Here is a 10,000-nt window from a genome sequence, read left to right on the forward strand (position 1 = left end):
CGAGATCGGGCGTGTTCAGGATGGTATGGCCGTAAGCGACAGTTGTGTGTTCAATCGGGCCTTTTAAAAATGCATTTGGGCACTTTTTAATCTCTTCATATGTTACTGTGTTTTTTTTCTAGGATGAATTCAATGCATTCTTGCACATGAGTGTCTGATCAAACTTTTTCAAGGCCTGCAGCATCAGCACCTCTCCTGTCCATCACAGAAAAATGAAAAAGCTTACAGCACCTGGTATTCCCAGGCGGTCTCCCATCCAAGTACTAACCAGGCCCGACCCTGCTTAGCTTCCGAGATCGGACGAGATCGGGTGTGTTCAGGGTGGTATGGCCGTAAGCGACAGTTGTGTGTTCAATCGGGCCTTTTAAAAATGCATTTGGGCACTTTTTAATCTCTTCATATGTTACTGTGTTTTTTTTCTAGGATGAATTCAATGCATTCTTGCACATGAGTGTCTGATCCAACTTTTTCAAGGCCTGCAGCATCAGCACCTCTCCTGTCCATCACAGAAAAATGAAAAAGCTTACAGCACCTGGTATTCCCAGGCGGTCTCCCATCCGAGTACTAACCAGACCCGACCCTGCTTAGCTTCCGAGATCGGACGAGATCGGGCGTGTTCAGGGTGGTATGGCCGTAAGCGACAGTTGTGTGTTCAATCGGGCCTTTTAAAAATGCATTTGGGCACTTTTTAATCTCTTCATATGTTACTGTGTTTTTTTTCTAGGATGAATTCAATGCATTCTTGCACATGAGTGTCTGATCAAACTTTTTCAAGGCCTGCAGCATCAGCACCTCTCCTGTCCATCACAGAAAAATGAAAAAGCTTACAGCACCTGGTATTCCCAGGCGGTCTCCCATCCAAGTACTAACCAGGCCCGACCCTGCTTAGCTTCCGAGATCGGACGAGATCGGGCGTGTTCAGGGTGGTATGGCCGTAAGCGACAGTTGTGTGTTCAATCGGGCCTTTTAAAAATGCATTTGGGCACTTTTTAATCTCTTCATATGTTACTGTGTTTTTTTTCTAGGATGAATTCAATGCATTCTTGCACATGAGTGTCTGATCCAACTTTTTCAAGGCCTGCAGCATCAGCACCTCTCCTGTCCATCACAGAAAAATGAAAAAGCTTACAGCACCTGGTATTCCCAGGCGGTCTCCCATCCAAGTACTAACCAGGCCCGACCCTGCTTAGCTTCCGAGATCGGACGAGATCGGGCGTGTTCAGGGTGGTATGGCCGTAAGCGACAGTTGTGTGTTCAATCGGGCCTTTTAAAAATGCATTTGGGCACTTTTTAATCTCTTCATATGTTACTGTGTTTTTTTTCTAGGATGAATTCAATGCATTCTTGCACATGACTGTCTGATCCAACTTTTTCAAGGCCTGCAGCATCAGCACCTCTCCTGTCCATCACAGAAAAATGAAAAAGCTTACAGCACCTGGTATTCCCAGGCGGTCTCCCATCCAAGTACTAACCAGGCCCGACCCTGCTTAGCTTCCGAGATCGGACGAGATCGGGCGTGTTCAGGGTGGTATGGCCGTAAGCGACAGTTGTGTGTTCAATCGGGCCTTTTAAAAATGCATTTGGGCACTTTTTAATCTCTTCATATGTCACTGTGTTTTTTTTCTAGGATGAATTCAATGCATTCTTGCACATGATTGTCTGATCAAACTTTTTCAAGGCCCGCAGCATCAGCACCTCTCCTGTCCATCACAGAAAAATGAAAAAGCTTACAGCACCTGGTATTCCCAGGCGGTCTCCCATCCAAGTACTAACCAGGCCCGACCCTGCTTAGCTTCCGAGATCGGACGAGATCGGGCGTGTTCAGGGTGGTATGGCCGTAAGCGACAGTTGTGTGTTCAATCGGGCCTTTTAAAAATGCATTTGGGCACTTTTTAATCTCTTCATATGTTACTGTGTTTTTTTTCTAGGATGAATTCAATGCATTCTTGCACATGAGTGTCTGATCAAACTTTTTCAAGGCCTGCAGCATCAGCACCTCTCCTGTCCATCACAGAAAAATGAAAAAGCTTACAGCACCTGGTATTCCCAGGCGGTCTCCCATCCAAGTACTAACCAGGCCCGACCCTGCTTAGCTTTCGAGATCGGACGAGATCGGGCGTGTTCAGGGTGGTATGGCCGTAAGCGACAGTTGTGTGTTCAATCGGGCCTTTTAAAAATGCATTTGGGCACTTTTTAATCTCTTCATATGTTACTGTGTTTTTTTTCTAGGATCAATTCAATGCATTCTTGCACATGAGTGTCTGATCAAACTTTTTCAAGGCCTGCAGCATCAGCACCTCTCCTGTCCATCACAGAAAAATGAAAAAGCTTACAGCACCTGGTATTCCCAGGCGGTCTCCCATCCAAGTACTAACCAGGCCCGACCCTGCTTAGTTTCCGAGATCGGACGAGATCGGGCGTGTTCAGGGTGGTATGGCCGTCAGCGACAGTTGTGTGTTCGATCGGGCCTTTTAAAGACGTGGCATGGTGCAGCAAGAATGTGGCTGTATTTTTAACGTTGTTTATAGTTTTCGTCAAAGATTTTGTCATGGTTTTTTTCTATGATGAATTCAATGCATTCTTGCACATGAGTGTCTGATCAAACTTTTTCAAGGCCTGCAGCATCAGCACCTCTCCTGTCCATCACAGAAAAATGAAAAAGCTTACAGCACCTGGTATTCCCAGGCGGTCTCCCATCCAAGTACTAACCAGGCCCGACCCTGCTTAGCTTCCGAGATCGGACGAGATCGGGCGTGTTCAGGGTGGTATGGCCGTAAGCGACAGTTGTGTGTTCAATCGGGCCTTTTAAAAATGCATTTGGGCACTTTTTAATCTCTTCATATGTTACTGTGTTTTTTTTCTAGGATGAATTCAATGCATTCTTGCACATGAGTGTCTGATCAAACTTTTTCAAGGCCTGCAGCATCAGCACCTCTCCTGTCCATCACAGAAAAATGAAAAAGCTTACAGCACCTGGTATTCCCAGGCGGTCTCCCATCCAAGTACTAACCAGGCCCGACACTGCTTAGCTTCCGAGATCGGATGAGATCGGGCGTGTTCAGGGTGGTATGGCCGTAAGCGACAGTTGTGTGTTCAATCGGGCCTTTTAAAAATGCATTTGGGCACTTTTTAATCTCTTCATATGTTACTGTGTTTTTTTTCTAGGATGAATTCAATGCATTCTTGCACATGAGTGTCTGTTCAAACTTTTTCAAGGCCTGCAGCATCAGCACCTCTCCTGTCCATCACAGAAAAATGAAAAAGCTTACAGCACCTGGTATTCCCAGGCGGTCTCCCATCCAAGTACTAACCAGGCCCGACCCTGCTTAGCTTCCGAGATCGGACGAGATCGGGCGTGTTCAGGGTGGTATGGCCGTAAGCGACAGTTGTGTGTTCAATCGGGCCTTTTAAAAATGCATTTGGGCACTTTTTAATCTCTTCATATGTTACTGTGTTTTTTTTCTAGGATGAATTCAATGCATTCTTGCACATGAGTGTCTGATCAAACTTTTTCAAGGCCTGCAGCATCAGCACCTCTCCTGTCCATCACAGAAAAATGAAAAAGCTTACAGCACCTGGTATTCCCAGGCGGTCTCCCATCCAAGTACTAACCAGGCCCGACCCTGCTTAGCTTCCGAGATCGGACGAGATCGGGCGTGTTCAGGGTGGTATGGCCGTAAGCGACAGTTGTGTGTTCAATCGGGCCTTTTAAAAATGCATTTGGGCACTTTTTAATCTCTTCATATGTTACTGTGTTTTTTTTCTAGGATGAATTCAATGCATTCTTGCACATGAGTGTCTGATCAAACTTTTTCAAGGCCTGCAGCATCAGCACCTCTCCTGTCCATCACAGAAAAATGAAAAAGCTTACAGCACCTGGTATTCCCAGGCGGTCTCCCATCCAAGTACTAACCAGGCCCGACCCTGCTTAGCTTCCGAGATCGGACGAGATCGGGCGTGTTCAGGGTGGTATGGCCGTAAGCGACAGTTGTGTGTTCAATCGGGCCTTTTAAAAATGCATTTGGGCACTTTTTAATCTCTTCATATGTTACTGTGTTTTTTTTCAATGCATTCTTGCACATGAGTGTCTGATCAAACTTTTTCAAGGCCTGCAGCATCAGCACCTCTCCTGTCCATCACAGAAAAATGAAAAAGCTTACAGCACCTGGTATTCCCAGGCGGTCTCCCATCCAAGTACTAACCAGGCCCGACCCTGCTTAGCTTCCGAGATCGGACGAGATCGGGCGTGTTCAGGGTGGTATGGCCGTAAGCGACAGTTGTGTGTTCAATCGGGCCTTTTAAAAATGCATTTGGGCACTTTTTAATCTCTTCATATGTTACTGTGTTTTTTTTCTAGGATGAATTCAATGCATTCTTGCACATGAGTGTCTGATCCAACTTTTTCAAGGCCTGCAGCATCAGCACCTCTCCTGTCCATCACAGAAAAATGAAAAAGCTTACAGCACCTGGTATTCCCAGGCGGTCTCCCATCCAAGTACTAACCAGGCCCGACCCTGCTTAGCTTTCGAGATCGGACGAGATCGGGTGTGTTCAGGGTGGTATGGCCGTAAGCGACAGTTGTGTGTTCAATCGGGCCTTTTAAAAATGCATTTGGGCACTTTTTAATCTCTTCATATGTTACTGTGTTTTTTTTCTAGGATGAATTCAATGCATTCTTGCACATGAGTGTCTGATCAAACCTTTTCAAGGCCTGCAGCATCAGCACCTCTCCTGTCCATCACAGAAAAATGAAAAAGCTTACAGCACCTGGTATTCCCAGGCGGTCTCCCATCCAAGTACTAACCAGGCCCGACCCTGCTTAGCTTCCGAGATCGGACGAGATCGGGCGTGTTCAGGGTGGTATGGCCGTCAGCGACAGTTGTGTGTTCGATCGGGCCTTTTAAAGACGTGGCATGGTGCAGCAAGAATGTGGCTGTATTTTTAACGTTGTTTATAGTTTTCGTCAAAGATTTTGTCATGGTTTTTTTCTATGATGAATTCAATGCATTCTTGCACATGAGTGTCTGATCAAACTTTTTCAAGGCCTGCAGCATCAGCACCTCTTCTGTCCATCACAGAAAAATGAAAAAGCTTACAGCACCTGGTATTCCCAGGCGGTCTCCCATCCAAGTACTAACCAGGCCCGACCCTGCTTAGCTTCCGAGATCGGACGAGATCGGGCGTGTTCAGGGTGGTATGGCCGTAAGCGACAGTTGTGTGTTCAATCGGGCCTTTTAAAAATGCATTTGGGCACTTTTTAATCTCTTCATATGTTACTGTGTTTTTTTTCAATGCATTCTTGCACATGAGTGTCTGATCAAAGTTTTTCAAGGCCTGCAGCATCAGCACCTCTCCTGTCCATCACAGAAAAATGAAAAAGCTTACAGCACCTGGTATTCCCAGGCGGTCTCCCATCCAAGTACTAACCAGGCCCGACCCTGCTTAGCTTCCGAGATCGGACGAGATCGGGCGTGTTCAGGGTGGTATGGCCGTAAGCGACAGTTGTGTGTTCAATCGGGCCTTTTAAAAATGCATTTGGGCACTTTTTAATCTCTTCATATGTTACTGTGTTTTTTTTCTAGGATGAATTCAATGCATTCTTGCACATGAGTGTATGATCAAACTTTTTCAAGGCCTGCAGCATCAGCACCTCTCCTGTCCATCACAGAAAAATGAAAAAGCTTACAGCACCTGGTATTCCCAGGCGGTCTCCCATCCAAGTACTAACCAGGCCCGACCCTGCTTAGCTTTCGAGATCGGACGAGATCGGGTGTGTTCAGGGTGGTATGGCCTTAAGCGACAGTTGTGTGTTCAATCGGGCCTTTTAAAAATGCATTTGGGCACTTTTTAATCTCTTCATATGTTACTGTGTTTTTTTTCTAGGATGAATTCAATGCATTCTTGCACATGAGTGTCTGATCCAACTTTTTCAAGGCCTGCAGCATCAGCACCTCTCCTGTCCATCACAGAAAAATGAAAAAGCTTACAGCACCTGGTATTCCCAGGCGGTCTCCCATCCAAGTACTAACCAGGCCCGACCCTGCTTAGCTTTCGAGATCGGACGAGATCGGGTGTGTTCAGGGTGGTATGGCCGTAAGCGACAGTTGTGTGTTCAATCGGGCCTTTTAAAAATGCATTTGGGCACTTTTTAATCTCTTCATATGTTACTGTGTTTTTTTTCTAGGATGAATTCAATGCATTCTTGCACATGAGTGTCTGATCAAACCTTTTCAAGGCCTGCAGCATCAGCACCTCTCCTGTCCATCACAGAAAAATGAAAAAGCTTACAGCACCTGGTATTCCCAGGCGGTCTCCCATCCAAGTACTAACCAGGCCCGACCCTGCTTAGCTTCCGAGATCGGACGAGATCGGGCGTGTTCAGGGTGGTATGGCCGTCAGCGACAGTTGTGTGTTCGATCGGGCCTTTTAAAGACGTGGCATGGTGCAGCAAGAATGTGGCTGTATTTTTAACGTTGTTTATAGTTTTCGTCAAAGATTTTGTCATGGTTTTTTTCTATGATGAATTCAATGCATTCTTGCACATGAGTGTCTGATCAAACTTTTTCAAGGCCTGCAGCATCAGCACCTCTTCTGTCCATCACAGAAAAATGAAAAAGCTTACAGCACCTGGTATTCCCAGGCGGTCTCCCATCCAAGTACTAACCAGGCCCGACCCTGCTTAGCTTCCGAGATCGGACGAGATCGGGCGTGTTCAGGGTGGTATGGCCGTAAGCGACAGTTGTGTGTTCAATCGGGCCTTTTAAAAATGCATTTGGGCACTTTTTAATCTCTTCATATGTTACTGTGTTTTTTTTCAATGCATTCTTGCACATGAGTGTCTGATCAAAGTTTTTCAAGGCCTGCAGCATCAGCACCTCTCCTGTCCATCACAGAAAAATGAAAAAGCTTACAGCACCTGGTATTCCCAGGCGGTCTCCCATCCAAGTACTAACCAGGCCCGACCCTGCTTAGCTTCCGAGATCGGACGAGATCGGGCGTGTTCAGGGTGGTATGGCCGTAAGCGACAGTTGTGTGTTCAATCGGGCCTTTTAAAAATGCATTTGGGCACTTTTTAATCTCTTCATATGTTACTGTGTTTTTTTTCTAGGATGAATTCAATGCATTCTTGCACATGAGTGTATGATCAAACTTTTTCAAGGCCTGCAGCATCAGCACCTCTCCTGTCCATCACAGAAAAATGAAAAAGCTTACAGCACCTGGTATTCCCAGGCGGTCTCCCATCCAAGTACTAACCAGGCCCGACCCTGCTTAGCTTTCGAGATCGGACGAGATCGGGTGTGTTCAGGGTGGTATGGCCTTAAGCGACAGTTGTGTGTTCAATCGGGCCTTTTAAAAATGCATTTGGGCACTTTTTAATCTCTTCATATGTTACTGTGTTTTTTTTCTAGGATCAATTCAATGCATTCTTGCACATGAGTGTCTGATCAAACCTTTTCAAGACCTGCAGCATCAGCACCTCTCCTGTCCATCACAGAAAAATGAAAAAGCTTACAGCACCTGGTATTCCCAGGCGGTCTCCCATCCAAGTACTAACCAGGCCCGACCCTGCTTAGCTTCCGAGATCGGACGAGATCGGGCGTGTTCAGGGTGGTATGGCCGTCAGCGACAGTTGTGTGTTCGATCGGGCCTTTTAAAGACGTGGCATGGTGCAGCAAGAATGTGGCTGTATTTTTAACGTTGTTTATAGTTTTCGTCAAAGATTTTGTCATGGTTTTTTTCTATGATGAATTCAATGCATTCTTGCACATGAGTGTCTGATCAAACTTTTTCAAGGCCTGCAGCATCAGCACCTCTCCTGTCCATCACAGAAAAATGAAAAAGCTTACAGCACCTGGTATTCCCAGGCGGTCTCCCATCCAAGTACTAACCAGGCCCGACCCTGCTTAGCTTCCGAGATCGGGCGTGTTCAGGGTGGTATGGCCGTAAGCGACAGTTGTGTGTTCAATCGGGCCTTTTAAAAATGCATTTGGGCACTTTTTAATCTCTTCATATGTTACTGTGTTTTTTTTCTAGGATGAATTCAATGCATTCTTGCACATGAGTGTCTGATCAAACTTTTTCAAGGCCTGCAGCATCAGCACCTCTCCTGTCCATCACAGAAAAATGAAAAAGCTTACAGCACCTGGTATTCCCAGGCGGTCTCCCACCCAAGTACTAACCAGGCCCGACCCTGCTTAGCTTCCGAGATCGGACGAGATCGGGCGTGTTCAGGGTGGTATGGCCGTAAGCGACAGTTGTGTGTTCAATTGGGCCTTTTAAAAATGCATTTGGGCACTTTTTAATCTCTTCATGTGTTACTGTGTTTTTTTTCTAGGATGAATTCAATGCATTCTTGCACATGAGTGTCTGATCAAACTTTTTCAAGGCCTGCAGCATCAGCACCTCTCCTGTCCATCACAGAAAAATGAAAAAGCTTACAGCACCTGATATTCCCAGGCGGTCTCCCATCCAAGTACTAACCAGGCCCGACCCTGCTTAGCTTCCGAGATCGGACGAGATCGGGCGTGTTCAGGGTGGTATGGCCGTAAGCGACAGTTGTGTGTTCAATCGGGCCTTTTAAAAATGCATTTGGGCACTTTTTAATCTCTTCATATGTTACTGTGTTTTTTTTCTAGGATGAATTCAATGCATTCTTGCACATGAGTGTCTGATCAAACTTTTTCAAGGCCTGCAGCATCAGCACCTCTCCTGTCCATCACAGAAAAATGAAAAAGCTTACAGCACCTGGTATTCCCAGGCGGTCTCCCATCCAAGTACTAACCAGGCCCGACCCTGCTTAGCTTCCGAGATCGGACGAGATCGGGCGTGTTCAGGGTGGTATGGCCGTAAGCGACAGTTGTGTGTTCAATCGGGCCTTTTAAAAATGCATTTGGGCACTTTTTAATCTCTTCATATGTTACTGTGTTTTTTTTCTAGGATGAATTCAATGCATTCTTTCACATGAGTGTCTGATCAAACCTTTTCAAGGCCTGCAGCATCAGCACCTCTCCTGTCCATCACAGAAAAATGAAAAAGCTTACAGCACCTGGTATTCCCAGGCGGTCTCCCATCCAAGTACTAACCAGGCCCGACCCTGCTTAGCTTCCGAGATCGGACGAGATCGGGCGTGTTCAGGGTGGTATGGCCGTAAGCGACAGTTGTGTGTTCAATCGGGCCTTTTAAAAATGCATTTGGGCACTTTTTAATCTCTTCATATGTTACTGTGTTTTTTTTCTAGGATGAATTCAATGCATTCTTGCACATGAGTGTCTGATCAAACTTTTTCAAGGCCTGCAGCATCAGCACCTCTCCTGTCCATCACAGAAAAATGAAACAGCTTACAGCACCTGGTATTCCCAGGCGGTCTCCCATCCAAGTACTAACCAGGCCCGACCCTGCTTAGCTTCCGAGATCGGACGAGATCGGGCGTGTTCAGGGTGGTATGGCCGTAAGCGACAGTTGTGTGTTCAATCGGGCCTTTTAAAAATGCATTTGGGCACTTTTTAATCTCTTCATATGTTACTGTGTTTTTTTTCTAGGATGAATTCAATGCATTCTTGCACATGAGTGTCTGATCAAACTTTTTCAAGGCCTGCAGCATCAGCACCTCTCCTGTCCATCACAGAAAAATGAAAAAGCTTACAGCACCTGGTATTCCCAGGCGGTCTCCCATCCAAGTACTAACCAGGCCCGACCCTGCTTAGCTTCCGAGATCGGACGAGATCGGGCGTGTTCAGGGTGGTATGGCCGTAAGCGACAGTTGTGTGTTCAATCGGGCCTTTTAAAAATGCATTTGGGCACTTTTTAATCTCTTCATATGTTACTGTGTTTTTTTTCTAGGATGAATTCAATGCATTCTTGCACATGAGTGTCTGATCAAACTTTTTCAAGGCCTGCAGCATCAGCACCTCTCCTGTCCATCACAGAAAAATGAAAAAGCTTACAGCACCTGATATTCCCAGGCGGTCTCCCATCCAAGTACTAACCAGGCCCGACCCTG

The 10,000-nt window shown here is 46.1% G+C and overlaps 33 non-coding genes and 1 pseudogene across 33 annotated transcripts in view; all 34 read right to left on the minus strand.

The window, feature by feature from the left end:
- LOC138586519 (5S ribosomal RNA) overlaps positions 1-37 on the minus strand; it is a 119-nt gene extending 82 nt beyond the window's left edge. Inside the window, exon 1 of the ribosomal RNA XR_011306591.1 lies at positions 1-37. This exon is cut by the window's left edge and continues 82 nt beyond it. This is a non-coding gene — a ribosomal RNA (5S ribosomal RNA).
- Positions 38-219: 182 nt separating this feature from the next.
- Positions 220-338, minus strand: LOC138587541 (5S ribosomal RNA). Its single transcript, XR_011307537.1, has one exon. It is a non-coding gene; the product is annotated as a 5S ribosomal RNA (ribosomal RNA).
- Positions 339-520: 182 nt separating this feature from the next.
- Positions 521-639, minus strand: LOC138586897 (5S ribosomal RNA). Its single transcript, XR_011306951.1, has one exon. It is a non-coding gene; the product is annotated as a 5S ribosomal RNA (ribosomal RNA).
- Positions 640-821: 182 nt separating this feature from the next.
- On the minus strand, positions 822-940 carry LOC138587634 (5S ribosomal RNA). The gene has a single exon (XR_011307628.1). It is a non-coding gene; the product is annotated as a 5S ribosomal RNA (ribosomal RNA).
- Positions 941-1,122: 182 nt separating this feature from the next.
- Positions 1,123-1,241, minus strand: LOC138587635 (5S ribosomal RNA). The gene has a single exon (XR_011307629.1). It is a non-coding gene; the product is annotated as a 5S ribosomal RNA (ribosomal RNA).
- A 182-nt stretch (positions 1,242-1,423) lies between these two features.
- Positions 1,424-1,542, minus strand: LOC138587637 (5S ribosomal RNA). Its single transcript, XR_011307630.1, has one exon. It is a non-coding gene; the product is annotated as a 5S ribosomal RNA (ribosomal RNA).
- A 182-nt stretch (positions 1,543-1,724) lies between these two features.
- On the minus strand, positions 1,725-1,843 carry LOC138587639 (5S ribosomal RNA). The gene has a single exon (XR_011307632.1). It is a non-coding gene; the product is annotated as a 5S ribosomal RNA (ribosomal RNA).
- Positions 1,844-2,025: 182 nt separating this feature from the next.
- Positions 2,026-2,144, minus strand: LOC138586708 (5S ribosomal RNA). Its single transcript, XR_011306771.1, has one exon. It is a non-coding gene; the product is annotated as a 5S ribosomal RNA (ribosomal RNA).
- A 182-nt stretch (positions 2,145-2,326) lies between these two features.
- On the minus strand, positions 2,327-2,445 carry LOC138587240 (5S ribosomal RNA). Its single transcript, XR_011307277.1, has one exon. It is a non-coding gene; the product is annotated as a 5S ribosomal RNA (ribosomal RNA).
- Positions 2,446-2,660: 215 nt separating this feature from the next.
- LOC138587640 (5S ribosomal RNA) lies at positions 2,661-2,779 on the minus strand. The gene has a single exon (XR_011307633.1). It is a non-coding gene; the product is annotated as a 5S ribosomal RNA (ribosomal RNA).
- A 182-nt stretch (positions 2,780-2,961) lies between these two features.
- Positions 2,962-3,080, minus strand: LOC138586712 (5S ribosomal RNA). The gene has a single exon (XR_011306775.1). It is a non-coding gene; the product is annotated as a 5S ribosomal RNA (ribosomal RNA).
- Positions 3,081-3,262: 182 nt separating this feature from the next.
- On the minus strand, positions 3,263-3,381 carry LOC138587641 (5S ribosomal RNA). The gene has a single exon (XR_011307634.1). It is a non-coding gene; the product is annotated as a 5S ribosomal RNA (ribosomal RNA).
- A 182-nt stretch (positions 3,382-3,563) lies between these two features.
- Positions 3,564-3,682, minus strand: LOC138587642 (5S ribosomal RNA). The gene has a single exon (XR_011307635.1). It is a non-coding gene; the product is annotated as a 5S ribosomal RNA (ribosomal RNA).
- Positions 3,683-3,864: 182 nt separating this feature from the next.
- On the minus strand, positions 3,865-3,983 carry LOC138587643 (5S ribosomal RNA). Its single transcript, XR_011307636.1, has one exon. It is a non-coding gene; the product is annotated as a 5S ribosomal RNA (ribosomal RNA).
- A 170-nt stretch (positions 3,984-4,153) lies between these two features.
- On the minus strand, positions 4,154-4,272 carry LOC138587644 (5S ribosomal RNA). Its single transcript, XR_011307637.1, has one exon. It is a non-coding gene; the product is annotated as a 5S ribosomal RNA (ribosomal RNA).
- A 182-nt stretch (positions 4,273-4,454) lies between these two features.
- On the minus strand, positions 4,455-4,573 carry LOC138586408 (5S ribosomal RNA). The gene has a single exon (XR_011306488.1). It is a non-coding gene; the product is annotated as a 5S ribosomal RNA (ribosomal RNA).
- A 182-nt stretch (positions 4,574-4,755) lies between these two features.
- Positions 4,756-4,874, minus strand: LOC138586758 (5S ribosomal RNA). Its single transcript, XR_011306819.1, has one exon. It is a non-coding gene; the product is annotated as a 5S ribosomal RNA (ribosomal RNA).
- Positions 4,875-5,089: 215 nt separating this feature from the next.
- Positions 5,090-5,208, minus strand: LOC138587645 (5S ribosomal RNA). Its single transcript, XR_011307638.1, has one exon. It is a non-coding gene; the product is annotated as a 5S ribosomal RNA (ribosomal RNA).
- A 170-nt stretch (positions 5,209-5,378) lies between these two features.
- Positions 5,379-5,497, minus strand: LOC138587646 (5S ribosomal RNA). Its single transcript, XR_011307639.1, has one exon. It is a non-coding gene; the product is annotated as a 5S ribosomal RNA (ribosomal RNA).
- Positions 5,498-5,679: 182 nt separating this feature from the next.
- Positions 5,680-5,798, minus strand: LOC138587184 (5S ribosomal RNA). Its single transcript, XR_011307224.1, has one exon. It is a non-coding gene; the product is annotated as a 5S ribosomal RNA (ribosomal RNA).
- Positions 5,799-5,980: 182 nt separating this feature from the next.
- Positions 5,981-6,099, minus strand: LOC138586409 (5S ribosomal RNA). Its single transcript, XR_011306489.1, has one exon. It is a non-coding gene; the product is annotated as a 5S ribosomal RNA (ribosomal RNA).
- Positions 6,100-6,281: 182 nt separating this feature from the next.
- LOC138586759 (5S ribosomal RNA) lies at positions 6,282-6,400 on the minus strand. Its single transcript, XR_011306820.1, has one exon. It is a non-coding gene; the product is annotated as a 5S ribosomal RNA (ribosomal RNA).
- A 215-nt stretch (positions 6,401-6,615) lies between these two features.
- On the minus strand, positions 6,616-6,734 carry LOC138587647 (5S ribosomal RNA). The gene has a single exon (XR_011307640.1). It is a non-coding gene; the product is annotated as a 5S ribosomal RNA (ribosomal RNA).
- A 170-nt stretch (positions 6,735-6,904) lies between these two features.
- Positions 6,905-7,023, minus strand: LOC138587648 (5S ribosomal RNA). Its single transcript, XR_011307641.1, has one exon. It is a non-coding gene; the product is annotated as a 5S ribosomal RNA (ribosomal RNA).
- A 182-nt stretch (positions 7,024-7,205) lies between these two features.
- LOC138587185 (5S ribosomal RNA) lies at positions 7,206-7,324 on the minus strand. Its single transcript, XR_011307225.1, has one exon. It is a non-coding gene; the product is annotated as a 5S ribosomal RNA (ribosomal RNA).
- Positions 7,325-7,506: 182 nt separating this feature from the next.
- Positions 7,507-7,625, minus strand: LOC138586760 (5S ribosomal RNA). The gene has a single exon (XR_011306821.1). It is a non-coding gene; the product is annotated as a 5S ribosomal RNA (ribosomal RNA).
- Positions 7,626-7,840: 215 nt separating this feature from the next.
- LOC138587339 (5S ribosomal RNA) lies at positions 7,841-7,949 on the minus strand (annotated as a pseudogene).
- Positions 7,950-8,131: 182 nt separating this feature from the next.
- Positions 8,132-8,250, minus strand: LOC138586342 (5S ribosomal RNA). Its single transcript, XR_011306425.1, has one exon. It is a non-coding gene; the product is annotated as a 5S ribosomal RNA (ribosomal RNA).
- A 182-nt stretch (positions 8,251-8,432) lies between these two features.
- Positions 8,433-8,551, minus strand: LOC138586455 (5S ribosomal RNA). Its single transcript, XR_011306531.1, has one exon. It is a non-coding gene; the product is annotated as a 5S ribosomal RNA (ribosomal RNA).
- Positions 8,552-8,733: 182 nt separating this feature from the next.
- Positions 8,734-8,852, minus strand: LOC138587650 (5S ribosomal RNA). The gene has a single exon (XR_011307643.1). It is a non-coding gene; the product is annotated as a 5S ribosomal RNA (ribosomal RNA).
- Positions 8,853-9,034: 182 nt separating this feature from the next.
- LOC138587651 (5S ribosomal RNA) lies at positions 9,035-9,153 on the minus strand. Its single transcript, XR_011307644.1, has one exon. It is a non-coding gene; the product is annotated as a 5S ribosomal RNA (ribosomal RNA).
- A 182-nt stretch (positions 9,154-9,335) lies between these two features.
- On the minus strand, positions 9,336-9,454 carry LOC138587652 (5S ribosomal RNA). The gene has a single exon (XR_011307645.1). It is a non-coding gene; the product is annotated as a 5S ribosomal RNA (ribosomal RNA).
- Positions 9,455-9,636: 182 nt separating this feature from the next.
- Positions 9,637-9,755, minus strand: LOC138587653 (5S ribosomal RNA). Its single transcript, XR_011307646.1, has one exon. It is a non-coding gene; the product is annotated as a 5S ribosomal RNA (ribosomal RNA).
- Positions 9,756-9,937: 182 nt separating this feature from the next.
- Positions 9,938-10,000, minus strand: part of LOC138586512 (5S ribosomal RNA) — a 119-nt gene continuing 56 nt past the window's right edge. The window contains exon 1 of the ribosomal RNA XR_011306585.1: positions 9,938-10,000. This exon is cut by the window's right edge and continues 56 nt beyond it. This is a non-coding gene — a ribosomal RNA (5S ribosomal RNA).

The sequence above is a fragment of the Semicossyphus pulcher genome, unplaced genomic scaffold, assembly GCF_022749685.1.
Source record: "Semicossyphus pulcher isolate SPU_LCO1_2020_fin unplaced genomic scaffold, fSemPul1.0.p SCAF_11, whole genome shotgun sequence".
In the NCBI taxonomy this organism is placed as follows: domain Eukaryota; kingdom Metazoa; phylum Chordata; class Actinopteri; order Labriformes; family Labridae; genus Semicossyphus; species Semicossyphus pulcher.